The 12,430-nt window shown below is 45.6% G+C and overlaps 54 pseudogenes; all 54 read left to right on the forward strand.

Moving 5' to 3' along the window:
* The first annotated feature begins 56 nt into the window (after window positions 1-56).
* Window positions 57-175, forward strand: LOC140086313 (5S ribosomal RNA; annotated as a pseudogene).
* Window positions 176-245: 70 nt separating this feature from the next.
* LOC140083097 (5S ribosomal RNA) lies at window positions 246-364 on the forward strand (annotated as a pseudogene).
* A 440-nt stretch (window positions 365-804) lies between these two features.
* LOC140083052 (5S ribosomal RNA) lies at window positions 805-923 on the forward strand (annotated as a pseudogene).
* A 70-nt stretch (window positions 924-993) lies between these two features.
* LOC140100643 (5S ribosomal RNA) lies at window positions 994-1,112 on the forward strand (annotated as a pseudogene).
* Window positions 1,113-1,182: 70 nt separating this feature from the next.
* Window positions 1,183-1,301, forward strand: LOC140092645 (5S ribosomal RNA; annotated as a pseudogene).
* A 70-nt stretch (window positions 1,302-1,371) lies between these two features.
* LOC140098555 (5S ribosomal RNA) lies at window positions 1,372-1,490 on the forward strand (annotated as a pseudogene).
* A 259-nt stretch (window positions 1,491-1,749) lies between these two features.
* LOC140085728 (5S ribosomal RNA) lies at window positions 1,750-1,868 on the forward strand (annotated as a pseudogene).
* Window positions 1,869-1,938: 70 nt separating this feature from the next.
* On the forward strand, window positions 1,939-2,057 carry LOC140100644 (5S ribosomal RNA; annotated as a pseudogene).
* A 70-nt stretch (window positions 2,058-2,127) lies between these two features.
* Window positions 2,128-2,246, forward strand: LOC140100645 (5S ribosomal RNA; annotated as a pseudogene).
* Window positions 2,247-2,316: 70 nt separating this feature from the next.
* Window positions 2,317-2,435, forward strand: LOC140086832 (5S ribosomal RNA; annotated as a pseudogene).
* A 70-nt stretch (window positions 2,436-2,505) lies between these two features.
* Window positions 2,506-2,624, forward strand: LOC140100646 (5S ribosomal RNA; annotated as a pseudogene).
* Window positions 2,625-2,694: 70 nt separating this feature from the next.
* LOC140080840 (5S ribosomal RNA) lies at window positions 2,695-2,813 on the forward strand (annotated as a pseudogene).
* A 70-nt stretch (window positions 2,814-2,883) lies between these two features.
* LOC140100647 (5S ribosomal RNA) lies at window positions 2,884-3,002 on the forward strand (annotated as a pseudogene).
* Window positions 3,003-3,072: 70 nt separating this feature from the next.
* Window positions 3,073-3,191, forward strand: LOC140086188 (5S ribosomal RNA; annotated as a pseudogene).
* A 70-nt stretch (window positions 3,192-3,261) lies between these two features.
* LOC140085175 (5S ribosomal RNA) lies at window positions 3,262-3,380 on the forward strand (annotated as a pseudogene).
* A 70-nt stretch (window positions 3,381-3,450) lies between these two features.
* Window positions 3,451-3,569, forward strand: LOC140100648 (5S ribosomal RNA; annotated as a pseudogene).
* Window positions 3,570-3,639: 70 nt separating this feature from the next.
* On the forward strand, window positions 3,640-3,758 carry LOC140090762 (5S ribosomal RNA; annotated as a pseudogene).
* Window positions 3,759-3,828: 70 nt separating this feature from the next.
* LOC140090338 (5S ribosomal RNA) lies at window positions 3,829-3,947 on the forward strand (annotated as a pseudogene).
* Window positions 3,948-4,017: 70 nt separating this feature from the next.
* LOC140092651 (5S ribosomal RNA) lies at window positions 4,018-4,136 on the forward strand (annotated as a pseudogene).
* A 70-nt stretch (window positions 4,137-4,206) lies between these two features.
* On the forward strand, window positions 4,207-4,325 carry LOC140084381 (5S ribosomal RNA; annotated as a pseudogene).
* Window positions 4,326-4,395: 70 nt separating this feature from the next.
* On the forward strand, window positions 4,396-4,514 carry LOC140096055 (5S ribosomal RNA; annotated as a pseudogene).
* Window positions 4,515-4,584: 70 nt separating this feature from the next.
* Window positions 4,585-4,703, forward strand: LOC140100650 (5S ribosomal RNA; annotated as a pseudogene).
* Window positions 4,704-4,773: 70 nt separating this feature from the next.
* Window positions 4,774-4,892, forward strand: LOC140083098 (5S ribosomal RNA; annotated as a pseudogene).
* Window positions 4,893-5,332: 440 nt separating this feature from the next.
* LOC140100651 (5S ribosomal RNA) lies at window positions 5,333-5,451 on the forward strand (annotated as a pseudogene).
* Window positions 5,452-5,521: 70 nt separating this feature from the next.
* On the forward strand, window positions 5,522-5,640 carry LOC140083099 (5S ribosomal RNA; annotated as a pseudogene).
* A 251-nt stretch (window positions 5,641-5,891) lies between these two features.
* Window positions 5,892-6,010, forward strand: LOC140089695 (5S ribosomal RNA; annotated as a pseudogene).
* Window positions 6,011-6,080: 70 nt separating this feature from the next.
* Window positions 6,081-6,199, forward strand: LOC140080841 (5S ribosomal RNA; annotated as a pseudogene).
* A 70-nt stretch (window positions 6,200-6,269) lies between these two features.
* On the forward strand, window positions 6,270-6,388 carry LOC140100653 (5S ribosomal RNA; annotated as a pseudogene).
* Window positions 6,389-6,647: 259 nt separating this feature from the next.
* On the forward strand, window positions 6,648-6,766 carry LOC140084844 (5S ribosomal RNA; annotated as a pseudogene).
* A 70-nt stretch (window positions 6,767-6,836) lies between these two features.
* LOC140090763 (5S ribosomal RNA) lies at window positions 6,837-6,955 on the forward strand (annotated as a pseudogene).
* A 70-nt stretch (window positions 6,956-7,025) lies between these two features.
* Window positions 7,026-7,144, forward strand: LOC140100654 (5S ribosomal RNA; annotated as a pseudogene).
* Window positions 7,145-7,403: 259 nt separating this feature from the next.
* LOC140100655 (5S ribosomal RNA) lies at window positions 7,404-7,522 on the forward strand (annotated as a pseudogene).
* Window positions 7,523-7,592: 70 nt separating this feature from the next.
* Window positions 7,593-7,711, forward strand: LOC140090764 (5S ribosomal RNA; annotated as a pseudogene).
* A 70-nt stretch (window positions 7,712-7,781) lies between these two features.
* On the forward strand, window positions 7,782-7,900 carry LOC140080842 (5S ribosomal RNA; annotated as a pseudogene).
* Window positions 7,901-7,970: 70 nt separating this feature from the next.
* Window positions 7,971-8,089, forward strand: LOC140100656 (5S ribosomal RNA; annotated as a pseudogene).
* A 259-nt stretch (window positions 8,090-8,348) lies between these two features.
* Window positions 8,349-8,467, forward strand: LOC140080843 (5S ribosomal RNA; annotated as a pseudogene).
* Window positions 8,468-8,537: 70 nt separating this feature from the next.
* Window positions 8,538-8,656, forward strand: LOC140095364 (5S ribosomal RNA; annotated as a pseudogene).
* A 259-nt stretch (window positions 8,657-8,915) lies between these two features.
* On the forward strand, window positions 8,916-9,034 carry LOC140085729 (5S ribosomal RNA; annotated as a pseudogene).
* Window positions 9,035-9,104: 70 nt separating this feature from the next.
* LOC140100657 (5S ribosomal RNA) lies at window positions 9,105-9,223 on the forward strand (annotated as a pseudogene).
* Window positions 9,224-9,293: 70 nt separating this feature from the next.
* LOC140100658 (5S ribosomal RNA) lies at window positions 9,294-9,412 on the forward strand (annotated as a pseudogene).
* Window positions 9,413-9,482: 70 nt separating this feature from the next.
* Window positions 9,483-9,601, forward strand: LOC140086833 (5S ribosomal RNA; annotated as a pseudogene).
* A 70-nt stretch (window positions 9,602-9,671) lies between these two features.
* LOC140100659 (5S ribosomal RNA) lies at window positions 9,672-9,790 on the forward strand (annotated as a pseudogene).
* Window positions 9,791-9,860: 70 nt separating this feature from the next.
* Window positions 9,861-9,979, forward strand: LOC140080844 (5S ribosomal RNA; annotated as a pseudogene).
* Window positions 9,980-10,049: 70 nt separating this feature from the next.
* LOC140100660 (5S ribosomal RNA) lies at window positions 10,050-10,168 on the forward strand (annotated as a pseudogene).
* A 70-nt stretch (window positions 10,169-10,238) lies between these two features.
* Window positions 10,239-10,357, forward strand: LOC140086189 (5S ribosomal RNA; annotated as a pseudogene).
* A 70-nt stretch (window positions 10,358-10,427) lies between these two features.
* Window positions 10,428-10,546, forward strand: LOC140085176 (5S ribosomal RNA; annotated as a pseudogene).
* A 70-nt stretch (window positions 10,547-10,616) lies between these two features.
* Window positions 10,617-10,735, forward strand: LOC140100662 (5S ribosomal RNA; annotated as a pseudogene).
* Window positions 10,736-10,805: 70 nt separating this feature from the next.
* LOC140090765 (5S ribosomal RNA) lies at window positions 10,806-10,924 on the forward strand (annotated as a pseudogene).
* Window positions 10,925-10,994: 70 nt separating this feature from the next.
* On the forward strand, window positions 10,995-11,113 carry LOC140090339 (5S ribosomal RNA; annotated as a pseudogene).
* A 70-nt stretch (window positions 11,114-11,183) lies between these two features.
* On the forward strand, window positions 11,184-11,302 carry LOC140092652 (5S ribosomal RNA; annotated as a pseudogene).
* Window positions 11,303-11,372: 70 nt separating this feature from the next.
* LOC140084382 (5S ribosomal RNA) lies at window positions 11,373-11,491 on the forward strand (annotated as a pseudogene).
* A 70-nt stretch (window positions 11,492-11,561) lies between these two features.
* On the forward strand, window positions 11,562-11,680 carry LOC140096056 (5S ribosomal RNA; annotated as a pseudogene).
* Window positions 11,681-11,750: 70 nt separating this feature from the next.
* LOC140100664 (5S ribosomal RNA) lies at window positions 11,751-11,869 on the forward strand (annotated as a pseudogene).
* Window positions 11,870-11,939: 70 nt separating this feature from the next.
* On the forward strand, window positions 11,940-12,058 carry LOC140083100 (5S ribosomal RNA; annotated as a pseudogene).
* The last annotated feature ends 372 nt before the right edge of the window (window positions 12,059-12,430 follow it).

A 12,430-nucleotide genomic window follows, 5' to 3' on the forward strand; every position in this document is an offset into this window, starting at 1 on the left:
AATTGTGTTAGTTTCTCTATGAGATAGTAAAAGAAGCTTCAAACTGAACAGCTGCTGTCAACGGCCATTCTAAGCTGAATGTGCCTGCTCTCGTCAGATCGCAGCAGCAATGCAGCTTTAGGCTTGGCAAGTACCAGCATGGGAGACTGGCTGGGAATCCCAAGTTCCGTTGACCTTTTTGAACCTGAAAATTGTTAGTTTCTCTGTCAAAGATGGTAAAAGAAGGTTCAAATTGAACAGCTGCTGTCAACGGCCATTCTAAGCTGAATGTGCCTGCTCTCGTTAGATCGCAGCAGCAATGCAGCTTAAGGCTTGGCAAGTACCAGCATGGGAGACTGGCTGGGAATCCCAAGTTCTGTTGACCTTTTTGAACCTGAAAATTGTGTTAGTTTTTCTATGAGATAGTAAAAGAAGGTTCAAATTGAACAGCTGCTGTCAACAGCCATTCTAAGCTGAATGTGCCTGCTCTCGTCAGATCACAGCAGCTTAAGGCTTGGCAAGTACCAGCATGGGAGACTGGCTGGGAATCCCAAGTTCCGTTGACCTTTTTGAACCTGAAAATTGTGTTAGTTTCTCTATGAGATATTAAAAGAAGGTTCAAATTGAACAGCTGCTGCTAACGGCCATTCTAAGCTGAATGTGCCTGCTCTCGTCAGTTCGCAGCAGCAATGCAGCTTAAAGCTTGGCAAGTACCAGCATGGGAGACTGGCTGGGAATCCTAAGTTCCGTTGACCTTTTTGAACCTGAAAATTGTGTTAGTTTCTCTATGAGATATTAAAAGAAGGTTCAAATTGAAGAGCTGCTGTCAACGGCTATTCTAAGCTGAATGTGCCTGCTCTCGTCAGATCGCAGCAGCAATGCAGCTTAAGGCTTGGCAAGTACCAGCATGGGAGACTGGCTGGGAATCCCAAGTTCCGTTGACCTTTTTGAACCTGAAAATTGTGTTAGTTTCTCTATGAGATAGTAAAAGAAGGTTCAAATTGAACAGCTGCTGTCAACGGCCATTCTAAGCTGAATGTGCCTGCTCTCGTCAGATCGCAGCAGCAATGCAGCTTAAGGCTTGGCAAGTACCAGCATGGGAGACTGGCTGGGAATCCCAAGTTCCGTTGACCTTTTTGAACCTGAAAATTGTGTTAGTTTCTCTATGAGATAGTAAAAGAAGGTTCAAACTGAACAGCTGCTGTCAACGGCCATTCTAAGCTGAATGTGCCTGCTCTCGTCAGATCGCAGCAGCAATGCAGCTTTAGGCTTGACAAGTAACAGCATGGGAGACTGGCTGGGAATCCCAAGTTCCGTTGACCTTTTTGAACCTGAAAATTGTGTTAGTTTCTCTATGAGATAGTAAAAGAAGGTTCAAATTGAACAGCTGCTGTCAACGGCAATTCTAAGCTGAATGTGCCTGCTCTCGTCAGATCGCAGCAGCAATGCAGCTTAAGGCTTGGCAAGTACCAGCATGGGAAACTGGCTGGGAATCCAAAGTTCCGTTGACCTTTTTGAACCTGAAAATTGTGTTAGTTTCTCTATGAGATAGTAAAAGAAGGTTCAAATTGAACAGCTGCTGTCAACGGCCATTCTAAGCTGAATGTGCGTGCTCTTGTCGGATCAAAGCAGCGATGCGGCTTAAGGCTTGGCAAGTACCAGCATGGGAGACTGGCTGTGAATCCCAAGTTCCGTTGACCTTTTTGAACCTGAAAATTGTGTTAGTTTCTCTATGAGATAGTAAAAGAAGGTTCAAACTGAACAGCTGCTGTCAACGGCCATTCTAAGCTGAATGTGCCTGCTCTCGTCAGATCGCAGCATCAATGCAGCTTAAGGCTTGGCAAGTACCAGCATGGGAGACTGGCTGGGAATCCCAAGTTCTGTTGACCTTTTTGAACCTGAAAATTGTGTTAGTTTCTCTATGAGATAGTAAAAGAAGGTTCAAATTGAACACCTTCTGTCAACGGCCATTCTAAGCTGAATGTGCCTGCTCTCGTCAGATCGCAGCAGCAATGCAGCTTAAGGCTTGGCAAGTACCAGCATGGGAGACTGGCTGGGAATCCCAAGTTCCGTTGACCTTTTTGAACCTGAAAATTGTGTTAGTTTCTCTATGAGATAGTAAAAGAAAGTAGAAATTAGGCAGCTGCTGTCAACGGCCATTCTAAGCTGAATGTGCCTGCTCTCGTCAGATCGCAGCAGCAATGCAGCTTAAGGCTTGGCAAGTACCAGCATGGGAGACTGGCTGGGAATCCCAAGTTCCGTTGACCTTTTTGAACCTGAAAATTGTTAGTTTCTCTGTCAAAGATGGTAAAAGAAGGTTCAAATTGAACAGCTGCTGTCAACGGCCATTCTAAGCTGAATGTGCCTGCTCTCGTCAGATCGCAGCAGCAATGCAGCTTAAGGCTTGGCAAGTACCAGCATGGGAGACTGGCTGGGAATCCTAAGTTCTGTTGACCTTTTTGAACCTGAAAATTGTGTTAGTTTCTCTATGAGATATTAAAAGAAGGTTCAAATTGAACAGCTGCTGTCAACGGCCATTCTAAGCTGAATGTGCCTGCTCTCGTCAGATCGCAGCAGCAATGCAGCTTAAGGCTTGGCAAGTACCAGCATGGGAGACTGGCTGGGAATCCCAAGTTCCGTTGACCTTTTTGAACCTGAAAATTGTTAGTTTCTCTGTCAAAGATGGTAAAAGAAGGTTCAAATTGAACAGCTGATGTCAACGGCCATTCTAAGCTGAATGTGCCTGCTCTCGTCAGATCGCAGCAGCAATGCAGCTTAAGGCTTGGCAAGTACCAGCATGGGAGACTGGCTGGGAATCCCAAGTTCTGTTGACCTTTTTGAACCTGAAAATTGTGTTAGTTTCTCTATGAGATAGTAAAAGAAGGTTCAAATTGAACAGCTGCTGTCAACGGCCATTCTAAGCTGAATGTGCCTGCTCTCGTCAGATCGCAGCAGCAATGCAGCTTAAGGCTTGGCAAGTACCAGCATGGGAGACTGGCTGGGAATCCCAAGTTCCGTTGACCTTTTTGAACCTGAAAATTGTGTTAGTTTCTCTATGAGATAGTAAAAGAAGGTTCAAATTGAACAGCTGCTGTCAACGGCCATTCTAAGCTGAATGTGCCTGCTCTCGTCAGATCGCAGCAGCAATGCAGCTTAAGGCTTGTCAAGTACCAGCATGGGAGACTGGCTGGGAATCCCAAGTTCTGTTGACCTTTTTGAACCTGAAAATTGTGTTAGTTTCTCTATGAGATAGTAAAAGAAGGTTCAAATTGAACAACTGCTGTCAACGGCCATTCTAAGCTGAATGTGCCTGCTTTCGTCAGATCGCAGCAGCAATGCAGCTTAAGGCTTGGCAAGTACCAGCATGGGAGACTGGCTGGGAATCCCAAGTTCCGTTGACCTTTTTGAACCTGAAAATTGTGTTAGTTTCTCTATGAGATAGTAAAAGAAGGTTCAAATTGAACAGCTGCTGTCAACGGCCATTCTAAGCTGAATGTGCCTGCTCTCGTCAGATCGCAGCAGCAATGCAGCTTAAGGCTTGGCAAGTACCAGCATGGGAGACTGGCTGGGAATCCCAAGTTCCGTTGACCTTTTTGAACCTGAAAATTGTGTTAGTTTCTCTATGAGATAGTAAAAGAAGGTTCAAACTGAACAGCTGCTGTCAACGGCCATTCTAAGCTGAATGTGCCTGCTCTCGTCAGATCGCAGCAGCAATGCAGCTTTAGGCTTGGCAAGTAACAGCATGGGAGACTGGCTGGGAATCCCAAGTTCCGTTGACCTTTTTGAACCTGAAAATTGTGTTAGTTTCTCTATGAGATAGTAAAAGAAGGTTCAAATTGAACAGCTGCTGTCAACGGCCATTCTAAGCTGAATGTGCCTGCTCTCGTCAGATCGCAGCAGCAATGCAGCTTAAGTCTTGGCAAGTACCAGCATGGGAGACTGGCTGGGAATCCCAAGTTCTGTTGACCTTTTTGAACCTGAAAATTGTGTTAGTTTCTCTATGAGATAGTAAAAGAAGGTTCAAATTGAACAGCTGCTGTCAACGGCCATTCTAAGCTGAATGTGCCTGCTCTCGTCAGATCGCAGCAGAAATGCAGCTTAAGGCTTGGCAAGTACCAGCATGGGAGACTGGCTGTGAATCCCAAGTTCCGTTGACCTTTTTGAACCTGAAAATTGTGTTAGTTTCTCTATGAGATAGTAAAAGAAGGTTCAAACTGAACAGCTGCTGTCAACGGCCATTCTAAGCTGAATGTGCCTGCTCTCGTCAGATCGCAGCATCAATGCAGCTTAAGGCTTGGCAAGTACCAGCATGGGAGACTGGCTGGGAATCCCAAGTTCCGTTGACCTTTTTGAACCTGAAAATTGTGTTAGTTTCTCTATGAGATAGTAAAAGAAGGTTCAAATTGAACAGCTGCTGTCAACGGCCCTTCTAAGCTGAATGTGCCTGCTCTCGTCAGATCGCAGCAGCAATGCAGCTTAAGGCTTGGCAAGTACCAGCATGGGAGACTGGCTGGGAATCCCAAGTTCCGTTGAGCTTTTTGAACCTGAAAATTGTGTTAGTTTCTCTATGAGATAGTAAAAGAAAGTAGAAATTAGGCAGCTGCTGTCAACGGCCATTCTAAGCTGAATGTGCCTGCTCTCGTCAGATCGCAGCAGCAATGCAGCTTAAGGCTTGGCAAGTACCAGCATGGGAGACTGGCTGGGAATCCCAAGTTCCGTTGACCTTTTTGAACCTGAAAATTGTTAGTTTCTCTGTCAAAGATGGTAAAAGAAGGTTCAAATTGAACAGCTGCTGTCAACGGCCATTCTAAGCTGAATGTGCCTGCTCTCGTTAGATCGCAGCAGCAATGCAGCTTAAGGCTTGGCAAGTACCAGCATGGGAGACTGGCTGGGAATCCCAAGTTCTGTTGACCTTTTTGAACCTGAAAATTGTGTTAGTTTTTCTATGAGATAGTAAAAGAAGGTTCAAATTGAACAGCTGCTGTCAACGGCCATTCTAAGCTGAATGTGCCTGCTCTCGTCAGATCGCAGCAGCTTAAGGCTTGGCAAGTACCAGCATGGGAGACTGGCTGGGAATCCCAAGTTCCGTTGACCTTTTTGAACCTGAAAATTGTGTTAGTTTCTCTATGAGATAGTAAAAGAAGGTTCAAATTGAACAGTTGCTGCTAACGGCCATTCTAAGCTGAATGTGCCTGCTCTCGACAGTTCGCAGCAGCAATGCAGCTTAAGGCTTGGCAAGTACCAGCATGGGAGACTGGCTGGGAATCCTAAGTTCCGTTGACCTTTTTGAACCTGAAAATTGTGTTAGTTTCTCTATGAGATATTAAAAGAAGGTTCAAATTGAACAGCTGCTGTCAACGGCCATTCTAAGCTGAATGTGCCTGCTCTCGTCAGATCGCAGCAGCAATGCAGCTTAAGGCTTGGCAAGTACCAGCATGGGAGACTGGCTGGGAATCCCAAGTTCCGTTGACCTTCTTGAACCTGAAAATTGTTAGTTTCTCTGTCAAAGATGGTAAAAGAAGGTTCAAATTGAACAGCTGCTGTCAACGGCCATTCTAAGCTGAATGTGCCTGCTCTCGTTAGATCGCAGCAGCAATGCAGCTTAAGGCTTGGCAAGTACCAGCATGGGAGACTGGCTGGGAATCCCAAGTTCTGTTGACCTTTTTGAACCTGAAAATTGTGTTAGTTTCTCTATGAGATAGTAAAAGAAGGTTCAAATTGAACAGCTGCTGTCAACGGCCATTCTAAGCTGAATGTGCCTGCTCTCGTCAGATCGCAGCAGCTTAAGGCTTGGCAAGTACCAGCATGGGAGACTGGCTGGGAATCCCAAGTTCCGTTGACCTTTTTGAACCTGAAAATTGTGTTAGTTTCTCTATGAGATAGTAAAAGAAGGTTCAAATTGAACAGCTGCTGTCAACGGCCATTCTAAGCTGAATGTGCCTGCTCTCATCAGATCGCAGCAGCAATGCAGCTTAAGGCTTTGCAAGTACCAGCATGGGAGACTGGCTGGGAATCCCAAGTTCCGTTGACCTTTTTGAACCTGAAAATTGTGTTAGTTTCTCTATGAGATAGTAAAAGAAGGTTCAAACTGAACAGCTGCTGTCAACGGCCATTCTAAGCTGAATGTGCCTGCTCTCGTCAGATCGCAGCAGCAATGCAGCTTAAGGCTTGGCAAGTACCAGCATGGGAGACTGGCTGGGAATCCCAAGTTCTGTTGACCTTTTTGAACCTGAAAATTGTGTTAGTTTCTCTATGAGATAGTAAAAGAAGGTTCAAATTGAACAGCTGCTGTCAACGGCCATTCTAAGCTGAATGTGCCTGCTCTCGTCAGATCGCAGCAGCAATGCAGCTTAAGGCTTGGCAAGTACCAGCATGGGAGACTGGCTGGGAATCCCAAGTTCCGTTGACCTTTTTGAACCTGAAAATTGTGTTAGTTTCTCTATGAGATAGTAAAAGAAGGTTCAAATTGAACAGCTGCTGTCAACGGCCATTCTAAGCTGAATGTGCCTGCTCTAGTCAGATCGCAGCAACAATGCAGCTTAAGGCTTGGCAAGCACCAGCATGGGAGACTGGCTGGGAATCCCAAGTTCTGTTGACCTTTTTGAACCTGAAAATTGTTAGTTTCTCTGTCAAAGATGGTAAAAGAAGGTTCAAATTGAACAGCTGCTGTCAACGGCCATTCTAAGCTGAATGTGCCTGCTCTCGTCAGATCGCAGCAGCAATGCAGCTTAAGGCTTGGCAAGTACCAGCATGGGAGGCTGGCTGGGAATCCCAAGTTCCGTTGACCTTTTTGAACCTGAAAATTGTGTTAGTTTCTCTATGAGATAGTAAAAGAAGGTTCAAACTGAACAGCTGCTGTCAACGGCCATTCTAAGCTGAATGTGCCTGCTCTCGTCAGATCGCAGCAGCAATGCAGCTTTAGGCTTGGCAAGTAACAGCATGGGAGACTGGCTGGGAATCCCAAGTTCCGTTGACCTTTTTGAACCTGAAAATTGTGTTAGTTTCTCTATGAGATAGTAAAAGAAGGTTCAAATTGAACAGCTGCTGTCAACGGCCATTCTAAGCTGAATGTGCCTGCTCTCGTCAGATCGCAGCAGCAATGCAGCTTAAGGCTTGGCAAGTACCAGCATGGGAGACTGGCTGGGAATCCCAAGTTCCGTTGACCTTTTTGAACCTGAAAATTGTGTTAGTTTCTCTATGAGATAGTAAAAGAAGGTTCAAATTGAACAGCTGCTGTCAACGGCCATTCTAAGCTGAATGTGCCTGCTCTAGTCAGATCGCAGCAACAATGCAGCTTAAGGCTTGGCAAGCACCAGCATGGGAGACTGGCTGGGAATCCCAAGTTCTGTTGACCTTTTTGAACCTGAAAATTGTTAGTTTCTCTGTCAAAGATGGTAAAAGAAGGTTCAAATTGAACAGCTGCTGTCAACGGCCATTCTAAGCTGAATGTGCCTGCTCTCGTCAGATCGCAGCAGCAATGCAGCTTAAGGCTTGGCAAGTACCAGCATGGGAGACTGGCTGGGAATCCCAAGTTCCGTTGACCTTTTTGAACCTGAAAATTGTGTTAGTTTCTCTATGAGATAGTAAAAGAAGGTTCAAACTGAACAGCTGCTGTCAACGGCCATTCTAAGCTGAATGTGCCTGCTCTCGTCAGATCGCAGCAGCAATGCAGCTTTAGGCTTGGCAAGTAACAGCATGGGAGACTGGCTGGGAATCCCAAGTTCCGTTGACCTTTTTGAACCTGAAAATTGTGTTAGTTTCTCTATGAGATAGTAAAAGAAGGTTCAAATTGAACAGCTGCTGTCAACGGCCATTCTAAGCTGAATGTGCCTGCTCTCGTCAGATCGCAGCAGCAATGCAGCTTAAGGCTTGGCAAGTACCAGCATGGGAGACTGGCTGGGAATCCCAAGTTCTGTTGACCTTTTTGAACCTGAAAATTGTGTTAGTTTCTCTATGAGATAGTAAAAGAAGGTTCAAATTGAACAGCTGCTGTCAACGGCCATTCTAAGCTGAATGTGCCTGCTCTCGTCAGATCGCAGCAGCAATGCAGCTTAAGGCTTGGCAAGTACCAGCATGGGAGACTGGCTGGGAATCCCAAGTTCCGTTGACCTTTTTGAACCTGAAAATTGTGTTAGTTTCTCTATGAGATAGTAAAAGAAGGTTCAAATTGAACAGCTGCTGTCAACGGCCCTTCTAAGCTGAATGTGCGTGCTCTTGTCGGATCACAGCAGCGATGCGGCTTAAGGCTTGGCAAGTACCAGCATGGGAGACTGGCTGTGAATCCCAAGTTCCATTGACCTTTTTGAACCTGAAAATTGTGTTAGTTTCTCTATGAGATAGTAAAAGAAGGTTCAAACTGAACAGCTGCTGTCAACGGCCATTCTAAGCTGAATGTGCCTGCTCTCGTCAGATCGCAGCAGCAATGCAGCTTAAGGCTTGGCAAGTACCAGCATGGGAGACTGGCTGGGAATCCCAAGTTCTGTTGACCTTTTTGAACCTGAAAATTGTGTTAGTTTCTCTATGAGATAGTAAAAGAAGGTTCAAATTGAACAGCTGCTGTCAACGGCCATTCTAAGCTGAATGTGCCTGCTCTCGTCAGATCGCAGCAGCAATGCAGCTTAAGGCTTGGCAAGTACCAGCATGGGAAACTGGCTGGGAATCCAAAGTTCCGTTGACCTTTTTGAACCTGAAAATTGTGTTAGTTTCTCTATGAGATAGTAAAAGAAGGTTCAAATTGAACAGCTGCTGTCAACGGCCATTCTAAGCTGAATGTGCGTGCTCTTGTCGGATCAAAGCAGCGATGCGGCTTAAGGCTTGGCAAGTACCAGCATGGGAGACTGGCTGTGAATCCCAAGTTCCGTTGACCTTTTTGAACCTGAAAATTGTGTTAGTTTCTCTATGAGATAGTAAAAGAAGGTTCAAACTGAACAGCTGCTGTCAACGGCCATTCTAAGCTGAATGTGCCTGCTCTCGTCAGATCGCAGCATCAATGCAGCTTAAGGCTTGGCAAGTACCAGCATGGGAGACTGGCTGGGAATCCCAAGTTCTGTTGACCTTTTTGAACCTGAAAATTGTGTTAGTTTCTCTATGAGATAGTAAAAGAAGGTTCAAATTGAACACCTTCTGTCAACGGCCATTCTAAGCTGAATGTGCCTGCTCTCGTCAGATCGCAGCAGCAATGCAGCTTAAGGCTTGGCAAGTACCAGCATGGGAGACTGGCTGGGAATCCCAAGTTCCGTTGACCTTTTTGAACCTGAAAATTGTGTTAGTTTCTCTATGAGATAGTAAAAGAAAGTAGAAATTAGGCAGCTGCTGTCAACGGCCATTCTAAGCTGAATGTGCCTGCTCTCGTCAGATCGCAGCAGCAATGCAGCTTAAGGCTTGGCAAGTACCAGCATGGGAGACTGGCTGGGAATCCCAAGTTCCGTTGACCTTTTTGAACCTGAAAATTGTTAGTTTCTCTGTCAAAGATGGTAAAAGAAGGTTCAAATTGAACAGCTGCTGTCAACGGCCATTCTAAGCTGAATGTGCCTGCTCTCGTCAGATCGCAGCAGCAATGCAGCTTAAGGCTTGGCAAGTACCAGCATGGGAGACTGGCTGGGAATCCTAAGTTCTGTTGACCTTTTTGAACCTGAAAATTGTGTTAGTTTCTCTATGAGATATTAAAAGAAGGTTCAAATTGAACAGCTGCTGTCAACGGCCATTCTAAGCTGAATGTGCCTGCTCTCGTCAGATCGCAGCAGCAATGCAGCTTAAGGCTTGGCAAGTACCAGCATGGGAGACTGGCTGGGAATCCCAAGTTCCGTTGACCTTTTTGAACCTGAAAATTGTTAGTTTCTCTGTCAAAGATGGTAAAAGAAGGTTCAAATTGAACAGCTGATGTCAACGGCCATTCTAAGCTGAATGTGCCTGCTCTCGTCAGATCGCAGCAGCAATGCAGCTTAAGGCTTGGCAAGTACCAGCATGGGAGACTGGCTGGGAATCCCAAGTTCTGTTGACCTTTTTGAACCTGAAAATTGTGTTAGTTTCTCTATGAGATAGTAAAAGAAGGTTCAAATTGAACAGCTGCTGTCAACGGCCATTCTAAGCTGAATGTGCCTGCTCTCGTCAGATCGCAGCAGCAATGCAGCTTAAGGCTTGGCAAGTACCAGCATGGGAGACTGGCTGGGAATCCCAAGTTCCGTTGACCTTTTTGAACCTGAAAATTGTGTTAGTTTCTCTATGAGATAGTAAAAGAAGGTTCAAATTGAACAGCTGCTGTCAACGGCCATTCTAAGCTGAATGTGCCTGCTCTCGTCAGATCGCAGCAGCAATGCAGCTTAAGGCTTGTCAAGTACCAGCATGGGAGACTGGCTGGGAATCCCAAGTTCTGTTGACCTTTTTGAACCTGAAAATTGTGTTAGTTTCTCTATGAGATAGTAAAAGAAGGTTCAAATTGAACAACTGCTGTCAACGGCCATTCTAAGCTGAATGTGCCTGCTTTCGTCAGATCGCAGCAGCAATGCAGCTTAAGGCTTGGCAAGTACCAGCATGGGAGACTGGCTGGGAATCCCAAGTTCCGTTGACCTTTTTGAACCTGAAAATTGTGTTAGTTTCTCTATGAGATAGTAAAAGAAGGTTCAAATTGAACAGCTGCTGTCAACGGCCATTCTAAGCTGAATGTGCCTGCTCTCGTCAGATCGCAGCAGCAATGCAGCTTAAGGCTTGGCAAGTACCAGCATGGGAGACTGGCTGGGAATCCCAAGTTCCGTTGACCTTTTTGAACCTGAAAATTGTGTTAGTTTCTCTATGAGATAGTAAAAGAAGGTTCAAACTGAACAGCTGCTGTCAACGGCCATTCTAAGCTGAATGTGCCTGCTCTCGTCAGATCGCAGCAGCAATGCAGCTTTAGGCTTGGCAAGTAACAGCATGGGAGACTGGCTGGGAATCCCAAGTTCCGTTGACCTTTTTGAACCTGAAAATTGTGTTAGTTTCTCTATGAGATAGTAAAAGAAGGTTCAAATTGAACAGCTGCTGTCAACGGCCATTCTAAGCTGAATGTGCCTGCTCTCGTCAGATCGCAGCAGCAATGCAGCTTAAGTCTTGGCAAGTACCAGCATGGGAGACTGGCTGGGAATCCCAAGTTCTGTTGACCTTTTTGAACCTGAAAATTGTGTTAGTTTCTCTATGAGATAGTAAAAGAAGGTTCAAATTGAACAGCTGCTGTCAACGGCCATTCTAAGCTGAATGTGCCTGCTCTCGTCAGATCGCAGCAGAAATGCAGCTTAAGGCTTGGCAAGTACCAGCATGGGAGACTGGCTGTGAATCCCAAGTTCCGTTGACCTTTTTGAACCTGAAAATTGTGTTAGTTTCTCTATGAGATAGTAAAAGAAGGTTCAAACTGAACAGCTGCTGTCAACGGCCATTCTAAGCTGAATGTGCCTGCTCTCGTCAGATCGCAGCATCAATGCAGCTTAAGGCTTGGCAAGTACCAGCATGGGAGACTGGCTGGGAATCCCAAGTTCCGTTGACCTTTTTGAACCTGAAAATTGTGTTAGTTTCTCTATGAGATAGTAAAAGAAGGTTCAAATTGAACAGCTGCTGTCAACGGCCCTTCTAAGCTGAATGTGCCTGCTCTCGTCAGATCGCAGCAGCAATGCAGCTTAAGGCTTGGCAAGTACCAGCATGGGAGACTGGCTGGGAATCCCAAGTTCCGTTGAGCTTTTTGAACCTGAAAATTGTGTTAGTTTCTCTATGAGATAGTAAAAGAAAGTAGAAATTAGGCAGCTGCTGTCAACGGCCATTCTAAGCTGAATGTGCCTGCTCTCGTCAGATCGCAGCAGCAATGCAGCTTAAGGCTTGGCAAGTACCAGCATGGGAGACTGGCTGGGAATCCCAAGTTCCGTTGACCTTTTTGAACCTGAAAATTGTTAGTTTCTCTGTCAAAGATGGTAAAAGAAGGTTCAAATTGAACAGCTGCTGTCAACGGCCATTCTAAGCTGAATGTGCCTGCTCTCGTTAGATCGCAGCAGCAATGCAGCTTAAGGCTTGGCAAGTACCAGCATGGGAGACTGGCTGGGAATCCCAAGTTCTGTTGACCTTTTTGAACCTGAAAATTGTGTTAGTTTTTCTATGAGATAGTAAAAGAAGGTTCAAATTGAACAGCTGCTGTCAACGGCCATTCTAAGCTGAATGTGCCTGCTCTCGTCAGATCGCAGCAGCTTAAGGCTTGGCAAGTACCAGCATGGGAGACTGGCTGGGAATCCCAAGTTCCGTTGACCTTTTTGAACCTGAAAATTGTGTTAGTTTCTCTATGAGATAGTAAAAGAAGGTTCAAATTGAACAGTTGCTGCTAACGGCCATTCTAAGCTGAATGTGCCTGCTCTCGACAGTTCGCAGCAGCAATGCAGCTTAAGGCTTGGCAAGTACCAGCATGGGAGACTGGCTGGGAATCCTAAGTTCCGTTGACCTT

Source organism: Engystomops pustulosus, chromosome 9 (genome assembly GCF_040894005.1).
Source record: "Engystomops pustulosus chromosome 9, aEngPut4.maternal, whole genome shotgun sequence".
Lineage (NCBI taxonomy): Eukaryota > Metazoa > Chordata > Amphibia > Anura > Leptodactylidae > Engystomops > Engystomops pustulosus.